Consider the following 14,264-nt stretch of genomic DNA (forward strand, 5'->3'; position numbering starts at 1 on the left):
CTACATTTGAACTCAGGAAGTTGAGTCTTCCTGACTTCAGGCCCAAGGCTCTATCCACTATGCCACTTCACTCCTGCCCCATCTCTGGCATATAAGAAGTATTTAATAATATTTTTTCATTCATTCACTGAAGCAGAACATGGAAGCACGGGGCTTTTGTGAATGAATACCACAGACCTACACTCACATGCAGATTTCAAGACCACCAATTTCTCCCAAAACCCTTTCTTTTCCCCTGTAAAAACTACTGGTTATACCAACTAGATCTCTATATCTGCTCACTCCCCAATGCTCTGGAAATACTGTTATCAGTGTGGGAAATCACTGAAATGTAGAGCCATATACAGTCTCAAAGCTCAGATCACCAGGAGTGTGCCAACCTCCGCCAGCCCCACAATCCATTTTCTCATACTCTCCCCTTCCTTTTGGGGCCAAAAATGGTTTCACACTAGTCATCCTCATTCTATAGAATCTGATCTGTGCTCTCTTCTCTCACAGACATGCCCCCATTCTGTTTTAACCTCCCACCCTACACTTGTCCTCCATCTTCTTCTGCTCTCAGTTGGCACAATTATCAGGTCCTTGAGAAAGGAACCCTATTTAAGGTTGATAGTGGGAGACTAGCTTCTGCTCCTCAGAAGTTTCTGCCTTTGAGTCCTTCCTGGAAAGACTACCTTATACCCACCCTATCTCCATCCCTGTCTCTGCACCCCATTCATCGGGGGCCTTGTTAAAGCCTCTCTAGAGTAAATCAAGAAAGAGTTTGAGCTGGGGCAGAAAATGGCAAGCCACTCCAGTATCTTTGCCAAGAAAAGTCCAAATGGAGTCATGAAGAGGCTGATAAAACTGAAAAAACAACTGAACTGAAGTGAATGTAGGAATAATAGCTCCCTGTTGCCCCCTGGTGGTAATCATTCCCAGTACACCCAGTCTTCACCTTGAAGTTACAGTACCCAGGGTGTGTCGTTTGGGGCTTGATACTCTCTCTGGAGTCCTCAATTCAAACTAAGGGCAAACTTCTAGCCTTAAGGACTCGAAATGTTTTGTACTAGGCTATGTCACTAGCATATTTAGTTTCTGCTAATCCCATAATCCCTCCTCTAACAGCCCAGCCAGTGGCTGGACTTTATTCCTCCTCTAAATGCTTTTTAAATTACTGGGAACTGTTTAGCCATACCTAATAGCTATGGGTAGATGCCTGCTCCCACCAACCTGCTGGCATTGCCTTTCAACAAAGACAGCAAGTGAGGGGTTCTAATGGTGGCTATCACGCACTCCCTAGCCATAAAATCACAGAATATGAAGAGCTGGAAGGACCTCATCTACACCCAAAAGGGACCCCCAACTATAACATACCTGACAAGTGGCCAATCAACATCTGCATAAAGACCTCCACGGAGGGGGAACTCAATGCCTCCCAGGAAACTCCATTCCACCTATTTCAGTCATTTTTTAAGATTTGTCCAACTCTTTGTGAACCTATTTGGGGAACAATGACAACCCTTCTTCACATATCCTTCACAACCAGGCTCAGACTATTAGTTCTGAGCATCAAGAATCCCTTACAAGGGCAGCTAGAGGATACAGTAAAAAGAGTGCTAAAGCCAAAGTCAGGAAGAACCGCGTTCAAATCCAACCTCAGACCCCAACTGTGTGACTTTGGGTAAATCACTTAGGTCCTGTCTGCCTCAGTTTCCTCAACTATAAAATGAGGATAACAATAGCACCTACCTCCCAGGGTGCTATGATAATATTTGTAAAGTGCCTAGCACAGTGCTAGATTTCTTTTTTAAGGACCATGTCTTAACCCCAAATCACTCAGGCTCTCATTGATTGACCAAGAATAGGTCCCAGCCCAAGCCTCACTTGATCATCGTTTGGGCCCTCATGGCTCACAGTGAGTTTAGCAATTGTTTCTGTTTTGGCCAGAAACCCTTAGGGTCTTCCCCTCCCAGACTGTTTTGGGTTTTCATTTTTTGACTAGGTAAAAGAGGCCATTGTTTGCTTCTTTTCTTACCTAGCCTTAATCACTGAGAGGACATTGCCTAAGTCAAACTGAGACCTGGGAAAGATCTCAGCTTAAAAAGGTAAAGGCCTCCCACTGCATCCTGGGCCATCTCCAGTCATCCTGATCCATAGTTGGCCACTGGACCCAGATGGCCCAGAGGAGAGAGTGAGGCTGATGACTTTGCATAGCTCTCACTCACTTAAATCCAATTCACTTGCAAGACATGCCGTCATGGTCCTCTTTGAGAATGAAGGACAAACAATGAACGAATGAACAAGGAAGATAGCAGGCAAAATTTGATAAATACTTCTTTCCTTCCTTCTTCCAAAATAAAGATTAAGAAGCCAAAGCTCCATCCCCTTTCTCCCTACTTCCTCTATGAGGTCAGGATGAACATTAGCATCCTTGGTGACAGTATACAGGACCTTCATTGTCCTGGGTACCATCCTACTCAAGCTTCATGTTAGAGCCTCTGGGGAGGCTCTTCCTAGCCCCTAAATCCATCATTCATATAGTCAGCTTGGAATCCCTCTCTTCAATTGCCCTCTTGCACGCTTTCAACCCATTGAACCCTTCCCAGAGATACACAATCACAAATATACAGGGCCAATTACCCAGGAATAGTAAACAGAAAACAGATTGATAACCTGCCATAATAATGATTTATTTCCCTGAAGAAAGAATGCAGTCGGTGCTATACTGGGGAAGATGGGTAGGAAAAGACAAAAGAAATGGAGGAGTGAAGTGATATAGAGGGGGAAACAAGGACATGGGAATGGGGGAGAGAGGAATAGGGAGATGGAGAAAGGGGAAGATGAAAGCCTTTCACCCCACAGTGAAGGACAAGACCTCACATGGAAATGCCCCTGGGAGAAAACAAAATTCGAACTAGGCCATCAGACAATTCTCTCCTGATAGAATATTACAGCTGGAAGCCACCTTAGAGATCAGGGTCTTTCCTAAGAGTAGTTTTATGAGGATTGAGACAAGAGAGAACTGGGTCCCTCAAGGCACAGACAATGTAATTCAATAAAAATTTATTAAAGCTTTAATTAAATCTATTTATAAAGGTGTTAAGTGTAAATAATGTGCTAGGCACTGTGGGAATACACAAAGACAAAAAAAAAATAAACAGAGCCTGCCATTGAGGACTTTACATTCTAGTGGGAAATAACAGGTATACATATAAGTAAATACAAAATACAGATATAGTCATTTAATTAGGTGAGGGAACAGCTGAAAGAGTTCCATATACTAGGTGACACTGCAAACATCCTGATTTCTTGGGTACAGAGAGCACCGAAAAGATGGTCATAGATGACTCTGTGTCCCAAGGTGCCAGGATCCCATGTCCCAATCTGACAGAGGCTCAGGGAGCAGAGAAAGATTGAGAAAATGTTGCCATTGACCTGGTGACGCAGTGATTGTCACCCCACTTTGGTGTAGCCTGTGCTTAACATCTAAGTCAGGTTACAGCACAACATAGAAAACTCCACTGGGATAGGCACAACACAAAAGAAAGCCACCTACATAATCAGGCCCGTGCCTCTCTGCCCCCAAGATTCCCTTGGTTTTCTTGTCATGTCTCCTGCTGACACACTCGGTTGTATAGCCACTAGGTAAAGGTCAGTTCTGGAACCCACTTGGGTTTCTCCTGCTTTTATATGATGACAACAGACAACTGGAGAGTAAGGAAGAGATCAGCGCCTTCATTAAGGCTGATGACAGTAACTTCTGACTTACCGCCCCCATAGGTCAATTGCCTTGCTTCCTTGACTATACATATCATTATCCCTTCTCTGTCACTTCTAAAGCCCCTTCTTCCTGCATCTCCTTACTGGGAGGGGAGGTACAACCTGCCTTCCCTCCATGTGCCTGAAGAAAACTACATCCTACCTAGGAGAACATGCACAGCAGAGTATTTCTAACAGCTGCCTGTTATCCATTTTCTCCCAGGTCAGATCTTTGGACTGAAAGTCTATATGGTATGCCTCACTACTCTTTGTTGGTCATGCTACCCCAGACTGCTTTGGGAATGAAAATCCAGAGATTAATTCAACTGTGTTTATGACTCAGATACAGCAGACATAATCTGATCAACAGTTTTCTTCATGAATGAACAAAAAAGGAATTTATTAAGAACATCCTATTTTCCAAGCATTGTACTTGATGTTAACAATGCAAATGGAAAAAGCAAGACAATCCTTGATCTTAAAGAGTTCATCTTCTAATAGGGGAAGACAATAGGAATGGGGATCAGGAGCTAACATGGGGTTTTGGGGGCTGAGAAGTCACAGAAATGGTCAGTGGAGCCATATAGCAATTGAATAACATGTTTTTTGCTGGAACTGTAGTGTTGATTTGATTACAGTCCCCAGGAATAGAGGCAGAAATGGTAGTACAGGAGGGAGAGATGAGTGGAGGGAGGTAAGGGTACCAAGTGCTGGCATCATATGAAAATGGCTGGAGGGCAATATCGTGGGTCTGGGTTTGACTAGATATGGAGAACTCCCACCATCATTTGCTCTGTAGTGTTGGGTACAAACAAGCCCATAATTATGCCTTCCCTGAGACACTCTTGAATGGATGCATCCTGTGGACCATAATGACTACCCAGGAAGTACCACATCACCTGGGGCTCCCCACCCCAGTACCATCCTACACTCTCTGGTTCTCATGTTGATAGATAGCTCACCTCAACCACTTCCAGCATCTAGGCCAGGCTAGTTCCATCCAACCATCCTTTTCCACATACAGCAGTCATCTAGCAACTTTTTGAAAGCTCAAAATACCCCCTGGAGAACTGTGCCTCCTAACTCCACAATGGCAAAAGGTGGGAAGGCAGCCTCCTGACATCTGCCCCCTCCCACCCTTGTAGGAGCCCAGTCTCCTGACCTGCCACACCCTAAGCCAGCACTCTTATCAGATCCCCTTTCCTCTTCTCTTGAAAAGGTAGCTGGTACATAGTTATTTTAAAAATCTGCTACTTCAACAAATTTATTAAGCACCTACTATGTACCAGACACCATACTAGACCTTAAGAATACAAACAAAAATAAAAGCATCTACCATGAAGGAGTTTACATTGCAGCAGCCAGTGGGGAGAGAGGGACAATCTCAGTCTGTAGCACAGTAAGAGGCACGTAGTAAGGGCTTAACAGATGCTTATTGATTGCTTACATTGCACACAGTTGAGTAAATAGGAAACTCTAGGGATGTCCTGGAATGAACTCATCCAGAGACCCAACTGTTAAGTTTTCAGTATAAGCATTTATACCCTGGAAATCTGCAAATGCTATGAATCAGGACTTGATTTATTGCTTTGTTGCTTTTTCTATACTTGAGAAAGTTATAAAATGCAGATTAAACAAGAGGGAGTAGTATTTGGGGCTAGCTGATTGTTAAAACATTTACCAGTAGCCTTTTGGACTCTCTTTGCACATTCAAAACCCTGACAGGAGTGGTGTATTATCATTTTCCCCTATCTATCCCCTTTTCCCATGGTATTACCCCTTGGATGGTGGCATAAACTTAAAAGTCTTACTCCAAAATACTTCTTGCCCCTAATACTCTAGGCTTCTTGATCAAATTTGCTCACAGCCAAAAGAATAATAGCTGTATCCCACCTTAGTTCCCCACCTAATTCTTTATCTTGAGACCCCCTGTCCCCAAGAGACCTTTTGCTTGGATCCTGTTCCATTGTTCAGTTGTACAGTGTTCATGGACCTTTTCCAAGTCTACTCAAAGAGAATTAAATTACCTTCATCTCCAGCCAAAGACACAGGGACCAAGAGATGACTTACAAAAAATAAGTGTTTCAATGTGCTGAGCACAGTCCAACCCTGGGGGACCAGAGTCTTGCAGCTCTCCCCAGCCTTCTTAAGGGTTTCCTATCCCTTACCTGACCCAGGGTCACAGACCCTGCTGGTCCAGATAATCAGAGGTCCTACAGGAACACAGGCTGTGGCATCCCCAGAATCATCAGCCCTAAAAAGGTAACAGGGGTCCCCAGGCTCTATGGGCTCAAGACTCTCTTGACTATCCATCCACATTCCACATGACTCTAGAAACAAACTCAATGCCTTCTTTCACTCTTTTATGTGATGATTTAGTGTACAATGTGAGATATTCTAATTAATATTAATCATTTTGCTATTTTACATAAATCATATAGGGATAATTAGATAAGATACGTTCTTATAGTAGGCCTCAAATTTTAATCACTTATTTTTGTACCTCTGAACCGATTCCTCTTTTTTTTTTTTTTTGCTTTTTGGAGGGGGAAGGGGAGGGCAATTGGGGTTAAGTGACTTGCCCAAGGTCACGTGACTAATAAGTGTTAAGTGTCTGAGGCTGGATTTGAACTCAGGTCCTCCTGACTCCAGGGCGATTGCTCTATTCACTGCACAAACCACCTCCCCTTGTCCAACATGAGCAGGGGACCATCTTATGATCGTCTTATGACCACTTAGTCAGTGGAAATACCCCGTGCTTCACCCAACCTGAGACCCCTTTGCTGATATATCATTTTTTGGCTGATATATCATTTTTGGCACATGAAGCAAGGTCTATCCACCAATGGGATTATATATTTGTGTAGCCCCTATAGAGTGTTCAAGTATCAAATCTGGTATCAAACCTTATTAAAATAAGGCCCTGGAAGAAGGGGACATCTCAGATCATGAGGAAGATATGAGGTCCACTTCATTAGAGGAGACCATAAAGTTTCATTGGCTCAGAGATCTGTCTCAGTGTTTTTTCTTGCAGATTGGGCAATTATAATCCCCACAACAAGCAAATCTATTAGACTTGCTAGATCACCTTAGGAAGAATGCCCAGCCAATCAGCCCTCAGTTCTGTATTTAAATTCTTCTGTAATATTTATATTAATGCCTCTTCTTCCAAAATGCATCTCAACTTGGGGAATTCATTGACATATCTGAAAAATCATCTCTTTGCTAACTGTATAACTAACTAATTAACACAGCAGTGTGTAGCAGCAAGCACCCCAAGCATCCTCAGGGTTTGCCGCCAATACAGGTTCTTGGATCTGCTTTGATAAAGGAAAGCAACTCAAAATGGGTTAGCAAGCTTACTTTAATCAGTCAGACCATATATCATTTACCTTGTTCAGGGCAAAAAGGTCAGCACCCCAACTTCAAAATATACAGACAGAATTATCAAGACAGAAACAGATCGAGTAGACAGATTTCCAAACTGTCCAACCATTACATCCATACACAGTCAACATCTGGGTTTCCACATCTGGGTTTTTCAAAGCCGGGGGACTCTCAACAACGGCTTCCCAGAATTCAGATCAAATCACTGAACACTTCCCAAAGTGAGTCCCAAAACAAAGCTACACATCAGGGCTTATATAGCCTTCTCCTGGCTCAGAGAATGTAACAACCTTATTGACTCACTGGCCAATCAAGAAGTATCTACTGAAAAACAAGCCTCCCACCCCAGGCTTCAGGTGCACTTTAGCCTAGGGGCAGGGAAGATCTTCCAAATTTGCATTCCCATTACACAGTGCTTCATTTCCCCTGAAGATACTAAAAAAATTTACCAGGAGTTCTAAATCCAGGCGCAGGACTCTGGGGAGAAGCACATGAAATATCTCAAAGTTTAACATGTATTATTGTAATTTTCTCTGTCACTTTCTTAAGATTAGACAATCAACAAAACAATAAATCAAGCCCTGAGTTGTAATGTTCACCAATTTCTGAGCTAGAAATGCTCACATTGCGAATTTAACAACTGGTTCTCTCTCAAGCTGATTCAGCTGGCTTTACCATACTTTCAGTTGAGATTAATTAAAAATAGGTAAAGTGAGAATGTTGATAATATTCTCTCAGTCCCCTTTCGGGGGCATAAAGTCCAAGATTTTTTAACATCTTTGATATGTTCTCCTGCAGATACTTTGTGAATTGATCCCTTAAAACCATTACTATCACCTTCAACACAGATATCCTCTAAGTACATTTAGTCTAATCCAGCTCTTTTTCCCATATTTCTCCTCTTAAGTGCAAAAATTCTTAAGCGTTATATGGGCATATGTATACATATGTGAATGTGTGTATATATTTTTACAGGTATACATAGATAGAGGGCACAGGACCAATTTAACAGGAAGGGATGATACTTAAAAGGTGAAATTAAGAGGTGAGAGAGGAATATAATGAGAGGAGATGGGGAGAGACAAAATGGGGTAAACTATCTCATACAGAAGAGGCAAGGGAAAATGGTTACAATGGAGGGGAAGAATAGGAAGGCAAAAGGGAATGGGTCAACCTTATTCCCATTTAATCTGGCTTGAGGAGGGAATGAAATACACACCAAATAGGGTATCTCACCCTCCAGGAGAGTAGGGGGGGAAGGGGATGAAAGGGGGGATGATGAAAGGGAGGGCAGCCTGGGGTGGGGGAGGGAAGTTGGAAGCACCCACTTTTGAAAAGGGACGGGATCGAAGTAGAGAATAGAACAAGTGGGAGGTGGGATAGGACAGAGGGAAATATAGTCAGTCTTTTACAATGTATCTACTATGTTATTGTTTTGCATTAGCCACACATGTACAACCTATACTGAACTGCTTATCTTCCCAGTAAGGGTGGATGACAAGGAAGGAAGGGAATTAATCTGGAATTCAAAGTTTTAAAATCAAATATTCAAATATATGTATATATATGTGTGTGTATATATATACTATTATTAATACTATTTTACATGTAATTGGGAAATAAGATATACAGGCACTGGGGCATAGAGATCCACTGGAAAAGTTGAAAGGGGCATGGGAGAAAAAAAAAATAAAAATTCTTAAGCATGGGGGTGGCTAGATGGCACAGTGAATAGAGTACCAACCCTGGATTCAGAGGACCTGAGTTCAAATGTAGCCTCAGACACTTAACACTTACTAGCCGTGTGACATTGGGCAAATCACTTAACCTAAATTGCCCTGCCTTCCCTCCTCCAAAAAAAAAAAAAAAAGGAAAAAAGGGGGGGAAAAATCTTAAGCTTTTTTTGTCCCAAGGACCTTTTTGATAGTCAAAGCCTGTGAACTCCTCAAAATAAGGTTTTTAGGGGCAGCTAGGTGGCACAGTAAATAGAGCACCAGCCCTGGAGTCAAGAGAATCTAGGTTCAAATGTGGCATCAGACACTTAACACTAGCCATGTGACCTTGGGCAAGTCACTTAACCTCAATTGCCCTGCCTTCTCTCCTCCTCCCCCCCCCAAAAAAAAAGGAATAAGGTTTTTAAAAGCATGAAATAAAATATGGACAATTACAAAGGAAACCACAGTATATTGAAATCTTGTTATCAAAATGTTTTTTTGAGGGGGGCGGCCAGGTAGCACAGCGAGTAAGAGCACTGGCTCCAGTGTTGAGAAGACCTGGAGATCGAATCCCGGGCTCAGGCACTTAGCACCCACCCAGAAACACCTGGCCGTGTAACCTTGAGCAAGTTACTTAACCCCAATTGCTTAGGGGCGGCCAGGTGGCTCAGAGAGTAAGAGCACCGGTTCCAGTATTGGGATAATCTAGATCAAATCCGGACTCAGATACTCAGCACCACACCCAGAAATAACTGGCCGTGTAACCTTGAGCAAGTTACTTAACCCCGATTGCTTAAAAAAAAAAAATTTTTAAACCAAGTTCATGGTCCCCAGGCTAAGAGCCCCTGTAATTAGTGCTGGTCCTCTGTCCTCCACAAACATGGCCAGGACTATGATAGTAGAGCCTGAGTATGGCGGCTCTACAGTCCTCGACCTCGATAAAAGTTTGTTGTAAAAATCTCTGTAGCTCTTTCTCTGTTTGTTGTCTTTTTTCCATTTCAGTCTAAAATCCCCTTGGAATAATTTTACTTTGTTGGGCTTTTCTGTCTTAAAACTAGTCTTAGCCTCTGCTCAGGAAAAATTATTTCTGTTTTTATGAGTCAATATTGTTCATAAATCACTGTATCACCATTCTCTGTGTGACTTTACTACAAGTTGATATTCAAAACCCTTGATTGACTTTAGTTTTCTACTTAGCAAGTAAGTCAAGAGCTTACTAAGATGCTAAAATGTTTAGGTTCTTTTGGTCTCTTTGTCATGACAATTGATTTAGATCAATAGAAGTTCCGGAGGATATTGTTGTAGTCTGTAAACTAAAACAAAAACATGGTGAAAACTTTCATCCTGTGGGATACTATAGCAAAACTTTGGACAATGTCACCAAGAGCCTCCCAGCTTGTCTTCAGGCAGTAGTGGCCACAGGTCTCCTTGTTTCGGTCACTGAGAACATTAGTCTTGATTCTCCCTTAAGGATATGTGCTCCCCACGCTGTCAGAACGCTCCTGAATTCACACCAATTCGTGCCATTCATTCGGCATTTGTCCTCTAGCAGACTAGCCAACCTTGAAGTGACTCTGTTATCCAAACCCAATCTGACCATCAAATGTGTTAACACACTCAACCCTGCCGCTCTCTACTTGAAGTGGAAAGTAAGGGTGAGACTTTAGACCATGACTGTGTAATTTACCTGGATGTCTTGCTTTCCCCCAGGAGGACATGAAGGAAAGACTGGTATACTGATGGATCCTGCCTCAGGAATGAGGAAGGACACTTAGTTGCCAATTATGGCACCATCACCACCACAGAAGTGGTTGAAACTTCATCACTACCTGATGCTCCTCCAGGACAACAGGTAGAATTTGAGGCAGTAGCCAGGACTTGTGACTTAGGAAAAGGAAAAAGGATTAATGTACCAGTAGGGTATGCATTTGGGGTGGTGCATGACTTTGGGATGCTATGGAAACATCAGGATTTCCTCAGCTCCTCTGGACAGCGCATTAGAAATCAGAAACAGGGGGTGGCTAGGTGGCTAAGTGAATAAAGCACCAGCCCTGGAGTCAGGAGGACCTGAATTCAAATCCAGCCCCAGACACTTAACACAAAAAAACTAGCCAGGTGACCCCAATTGCCCTGCCTTCCCTGCTCCAAAAAGCAAAAAGCAAAAAAAAAACAAAAAAAAACCCCAACACCTAAAAAAAAGATACCAGAAACAGGTTTCCCATCTATTAGACTATTTACTCCTTCACCAGGCTGTAGCAATTAAATGTAAGAATTAAAATTCCAGGACACAGCCAAGAAAACAACATTCATGCTCTGGAAATGACTTAGCTGAACAACCAGCTAAAACAGCAGCTTTAACTCCCCTAACTCCTGAGGGCAAGGCTCCATAGCACAGGTCCCTAAGGAACTTTCACTCTACCTCAGAAGTGCTTCCTTATTAGCATTTTCATCTCACTCTGAAGGCCTATTAGCCTAACAAAAGAAGAAATAGCTACTGCCCAGAAAAGCATGATTATTACAGGAAGGAAGGAAGGAAGGAAGGAAGGAAGGAAGGAAGGAAGGAAGGAGGAAAAACTACAAAAGGAAGGAAGGAAGGAGGAAAAACTACAAAAGGAGAGGTGTAATGATGATAAAACTACAGGACTGTGATTCCATCCTAAGACCTTATCTGTGATGGAACACCTTCATTTATTCAAGCACTAGGGACTCAACAAACTAGTTGAACTTGCCCAAAAATATTAGTGGGGTAGTTTCCACCGGACTGTCACTGCCTATGAGATGTGTCCCACCTGCCCCACACACAGTGCATCCAAGCTTCTGAAGCAAGCTCATGGGCAGTTTCCTCTCCCAGCTGTGCCCTTTAAAACCTTGCAGATTGACTTCATTCAACTGCTACCCACTCATGGTTACAAATATGCTTTGGTTATGGTCTGTATGTTCTCCCAGTGGGTGGAAGTGTTCCTCTGTCATACTGCCACGGCCTCTGGGATAGCAAAAATCATCTTAGAAAAAAATTCATTCCGTTACGGGGTTTCCCAAAGAAATACATAGCGACAGAGGTACCCATTTTACAGGAGCTTCATTAGCTAAGCAGCCTTCATCCTGGCCAGTCACTCAGTATTTCCATTGTGCCTACCATCCTCAGTCATCAGGAATGGTTGAAAGAGTTAATAGGATACTTAAAAGCTCTCTTGCTAAATTCTCTGAGGAGCTAGGTATCCCCTGGCCCAAAGTCCTTCTTTTAACCCTGTTGGACCTTGGATCTAAACCATTTGATTCCCACAATCTCAGTCCCTATGAGATGCCCCATGCCACTGTACCTATGAGTGGGAAGCATAGCAGCCAAAGGCTCCCTCCTACAATTCTGTACTGAGTTGACTCAGAAAATATCAGAAATTCGCCAACTTGTCCCAAAGTCCCATTCTTTAGGAATTCTAAGCAAGACTTGGCCCCTAATCTAACCCAATGATTGGGCTTATTGGAAAAACCATCTTTGAAAACACTCCTTGGAGCCATGGTGGAAAAGTCCTTTCAAAGTCCTGCTCACCACCCTATCCCACCCCTTCAACCAAACTCCAGGGAATAGAGTCCTGGATCCACCTGTTACATCTCAAAAAGGCAGTACTGACCACCTGGATTGTGGAACCTATGGGTGACCTGACCTTGAAAATTAAATGGGATCGGAGGCATCTGGCATCTGACAGACAGCAAGACTCCCAGGCCAAGAAGCAGACAACAGCAGATGCAAACCACTGACATGATTAGGTTTACAGTTGAGCTGAGGTTTACAATTACTCCCTCTATGAACTAAGCCTTTTCTTTCTCCTTGCTACTGTCATCTGTCTCAGTGTTCATGGAAGCAGCAATTCCTTTCTCCCCTAAATATCGGAAGGTATTCAAGCCCTAAGTTGTGTTTACTGATATTTTGCTATTTAAGGTAAAAATTCCCAGGACCATAATTTACTATTGTTTTTGAGCTTTGATTACAGGAATAGCTGTCTGAATTGTCAGGAAGCCAATAGTAGAAAACAGCATGTGCTGTGGTCTGGGACTATTAAAGGTGCCTAGGAAAGGTTTTGGGGATGACCTCAGGTAGGATCCTCCTAACACTATTTTACCACTGTGTTATTTCCTTGCTGAAAAGGAAAATTCACCACCTGGTTAATCCTAAACCTTGCCTTAACATCCTGTGACTACATGATTGACTATCAGATATGATCCATGACTGTAATCAAACAAAGCTAAGGGAGTTTTTCCTTCTGTTCATTGTTATAACTATGCACCTCTTTTTCCTTTGTTTCCTTTGCTATAAAGCAAACTTCTATAATATATTATAAGAACAACACTAAATCAATCAAATAATAGATTGATACTAGAACGTCTCAGAGTTATTATAATAGGAAACCTTGGCAACATTCCCCTTTCTGTCCTCCCTCGTCTGACATTTCTCTTATATAAAATCAAAATCATGTTTCAGAAGAATGTTCCCCTCGGTCTACAGGATAATTCTGACCTTTGACCAAAAGGAAGGAATATAAAGGGGTTTGTGATTCTCATATTAATTGATATGATATGTATAATGATACTAACAATTTAAATTTCTCAGATCTCCCATTTTCCCAGCAGATTCTGACTTGGGAGTCAGAGATTCATAATGCAGCTTAAAGTGATTAATCAACTCTAACAATTCCTACATTCCTGTGCTTGTAAACCTTAAGTGAAGTGAATCAAAGATTGTAAAACCTGTTCCCACCCCAGAACTATGGTTCTGAACCCCATTAAGTAATCACAACCCCCAGATTTGAAACAATCAACTTAAGAACTATTCCCACAGGACTCAAGAACACCTGTATTGTTCTGCACTCATGGGTTTACCTTGGGAAACCTTAAAGATCTAGAAATGATTGTGTTGTGATCCACCTTCCCCACCCCCACCTGTGATTTATGTATATAAACTCTGTCTTTATTCCAGCACATCTGCTGCCTTGTCTGGTTTCAACTCCATGAAACAAGACATCCTTCCAAGGTTAGGCTCATCACCTCTGATCTCACCATCATGTGGCTAACTCAAGTCTTGATACCACATGCTTCATTCAGCCTCCTCTTTTTGGAAGGCTTGGTGAGTGGAGCCCCAAACTCTTCCCAATGTCTTCCTTTATAGATCACAGAAATCAGATTTTTTCTTTTTTTGTTTACTCTACTCTGCATCTCTGTTCTAACTGGTTTCAATTCTACAGAACAAGATGCTCACAGCACCAGGTACCCACTAGTGCCCCCCTACACTTCCTGATTCCTTTGGTGTGTTTCTCTCCCCCATTAGATTGCAAGCTCCTTGAGGGCACAGACTTTCTTTGTATTGATTGTATCCCCAGCACTCAGCACAGTGCACAAAATAGGCGCTTAATAAATGTTTATTGGATT

The sequence above is a fragment of the Petaurus breviceps genome, unplaced genomic scaffold, assembly GCF_028583685.1.
Source record: "Petaurus breviceps papuanus isolate PSGF00001 unplaced genomic scaffold, PetGlider_PUasm1.0 90639, whole genome shotgun sequence".
Lineage (NCBI taxonomy): Eukaryota > Metazoa > Chordata > Mammalia > Diprotodontia > Petauridae > Petaurus > Petaurus breviceps.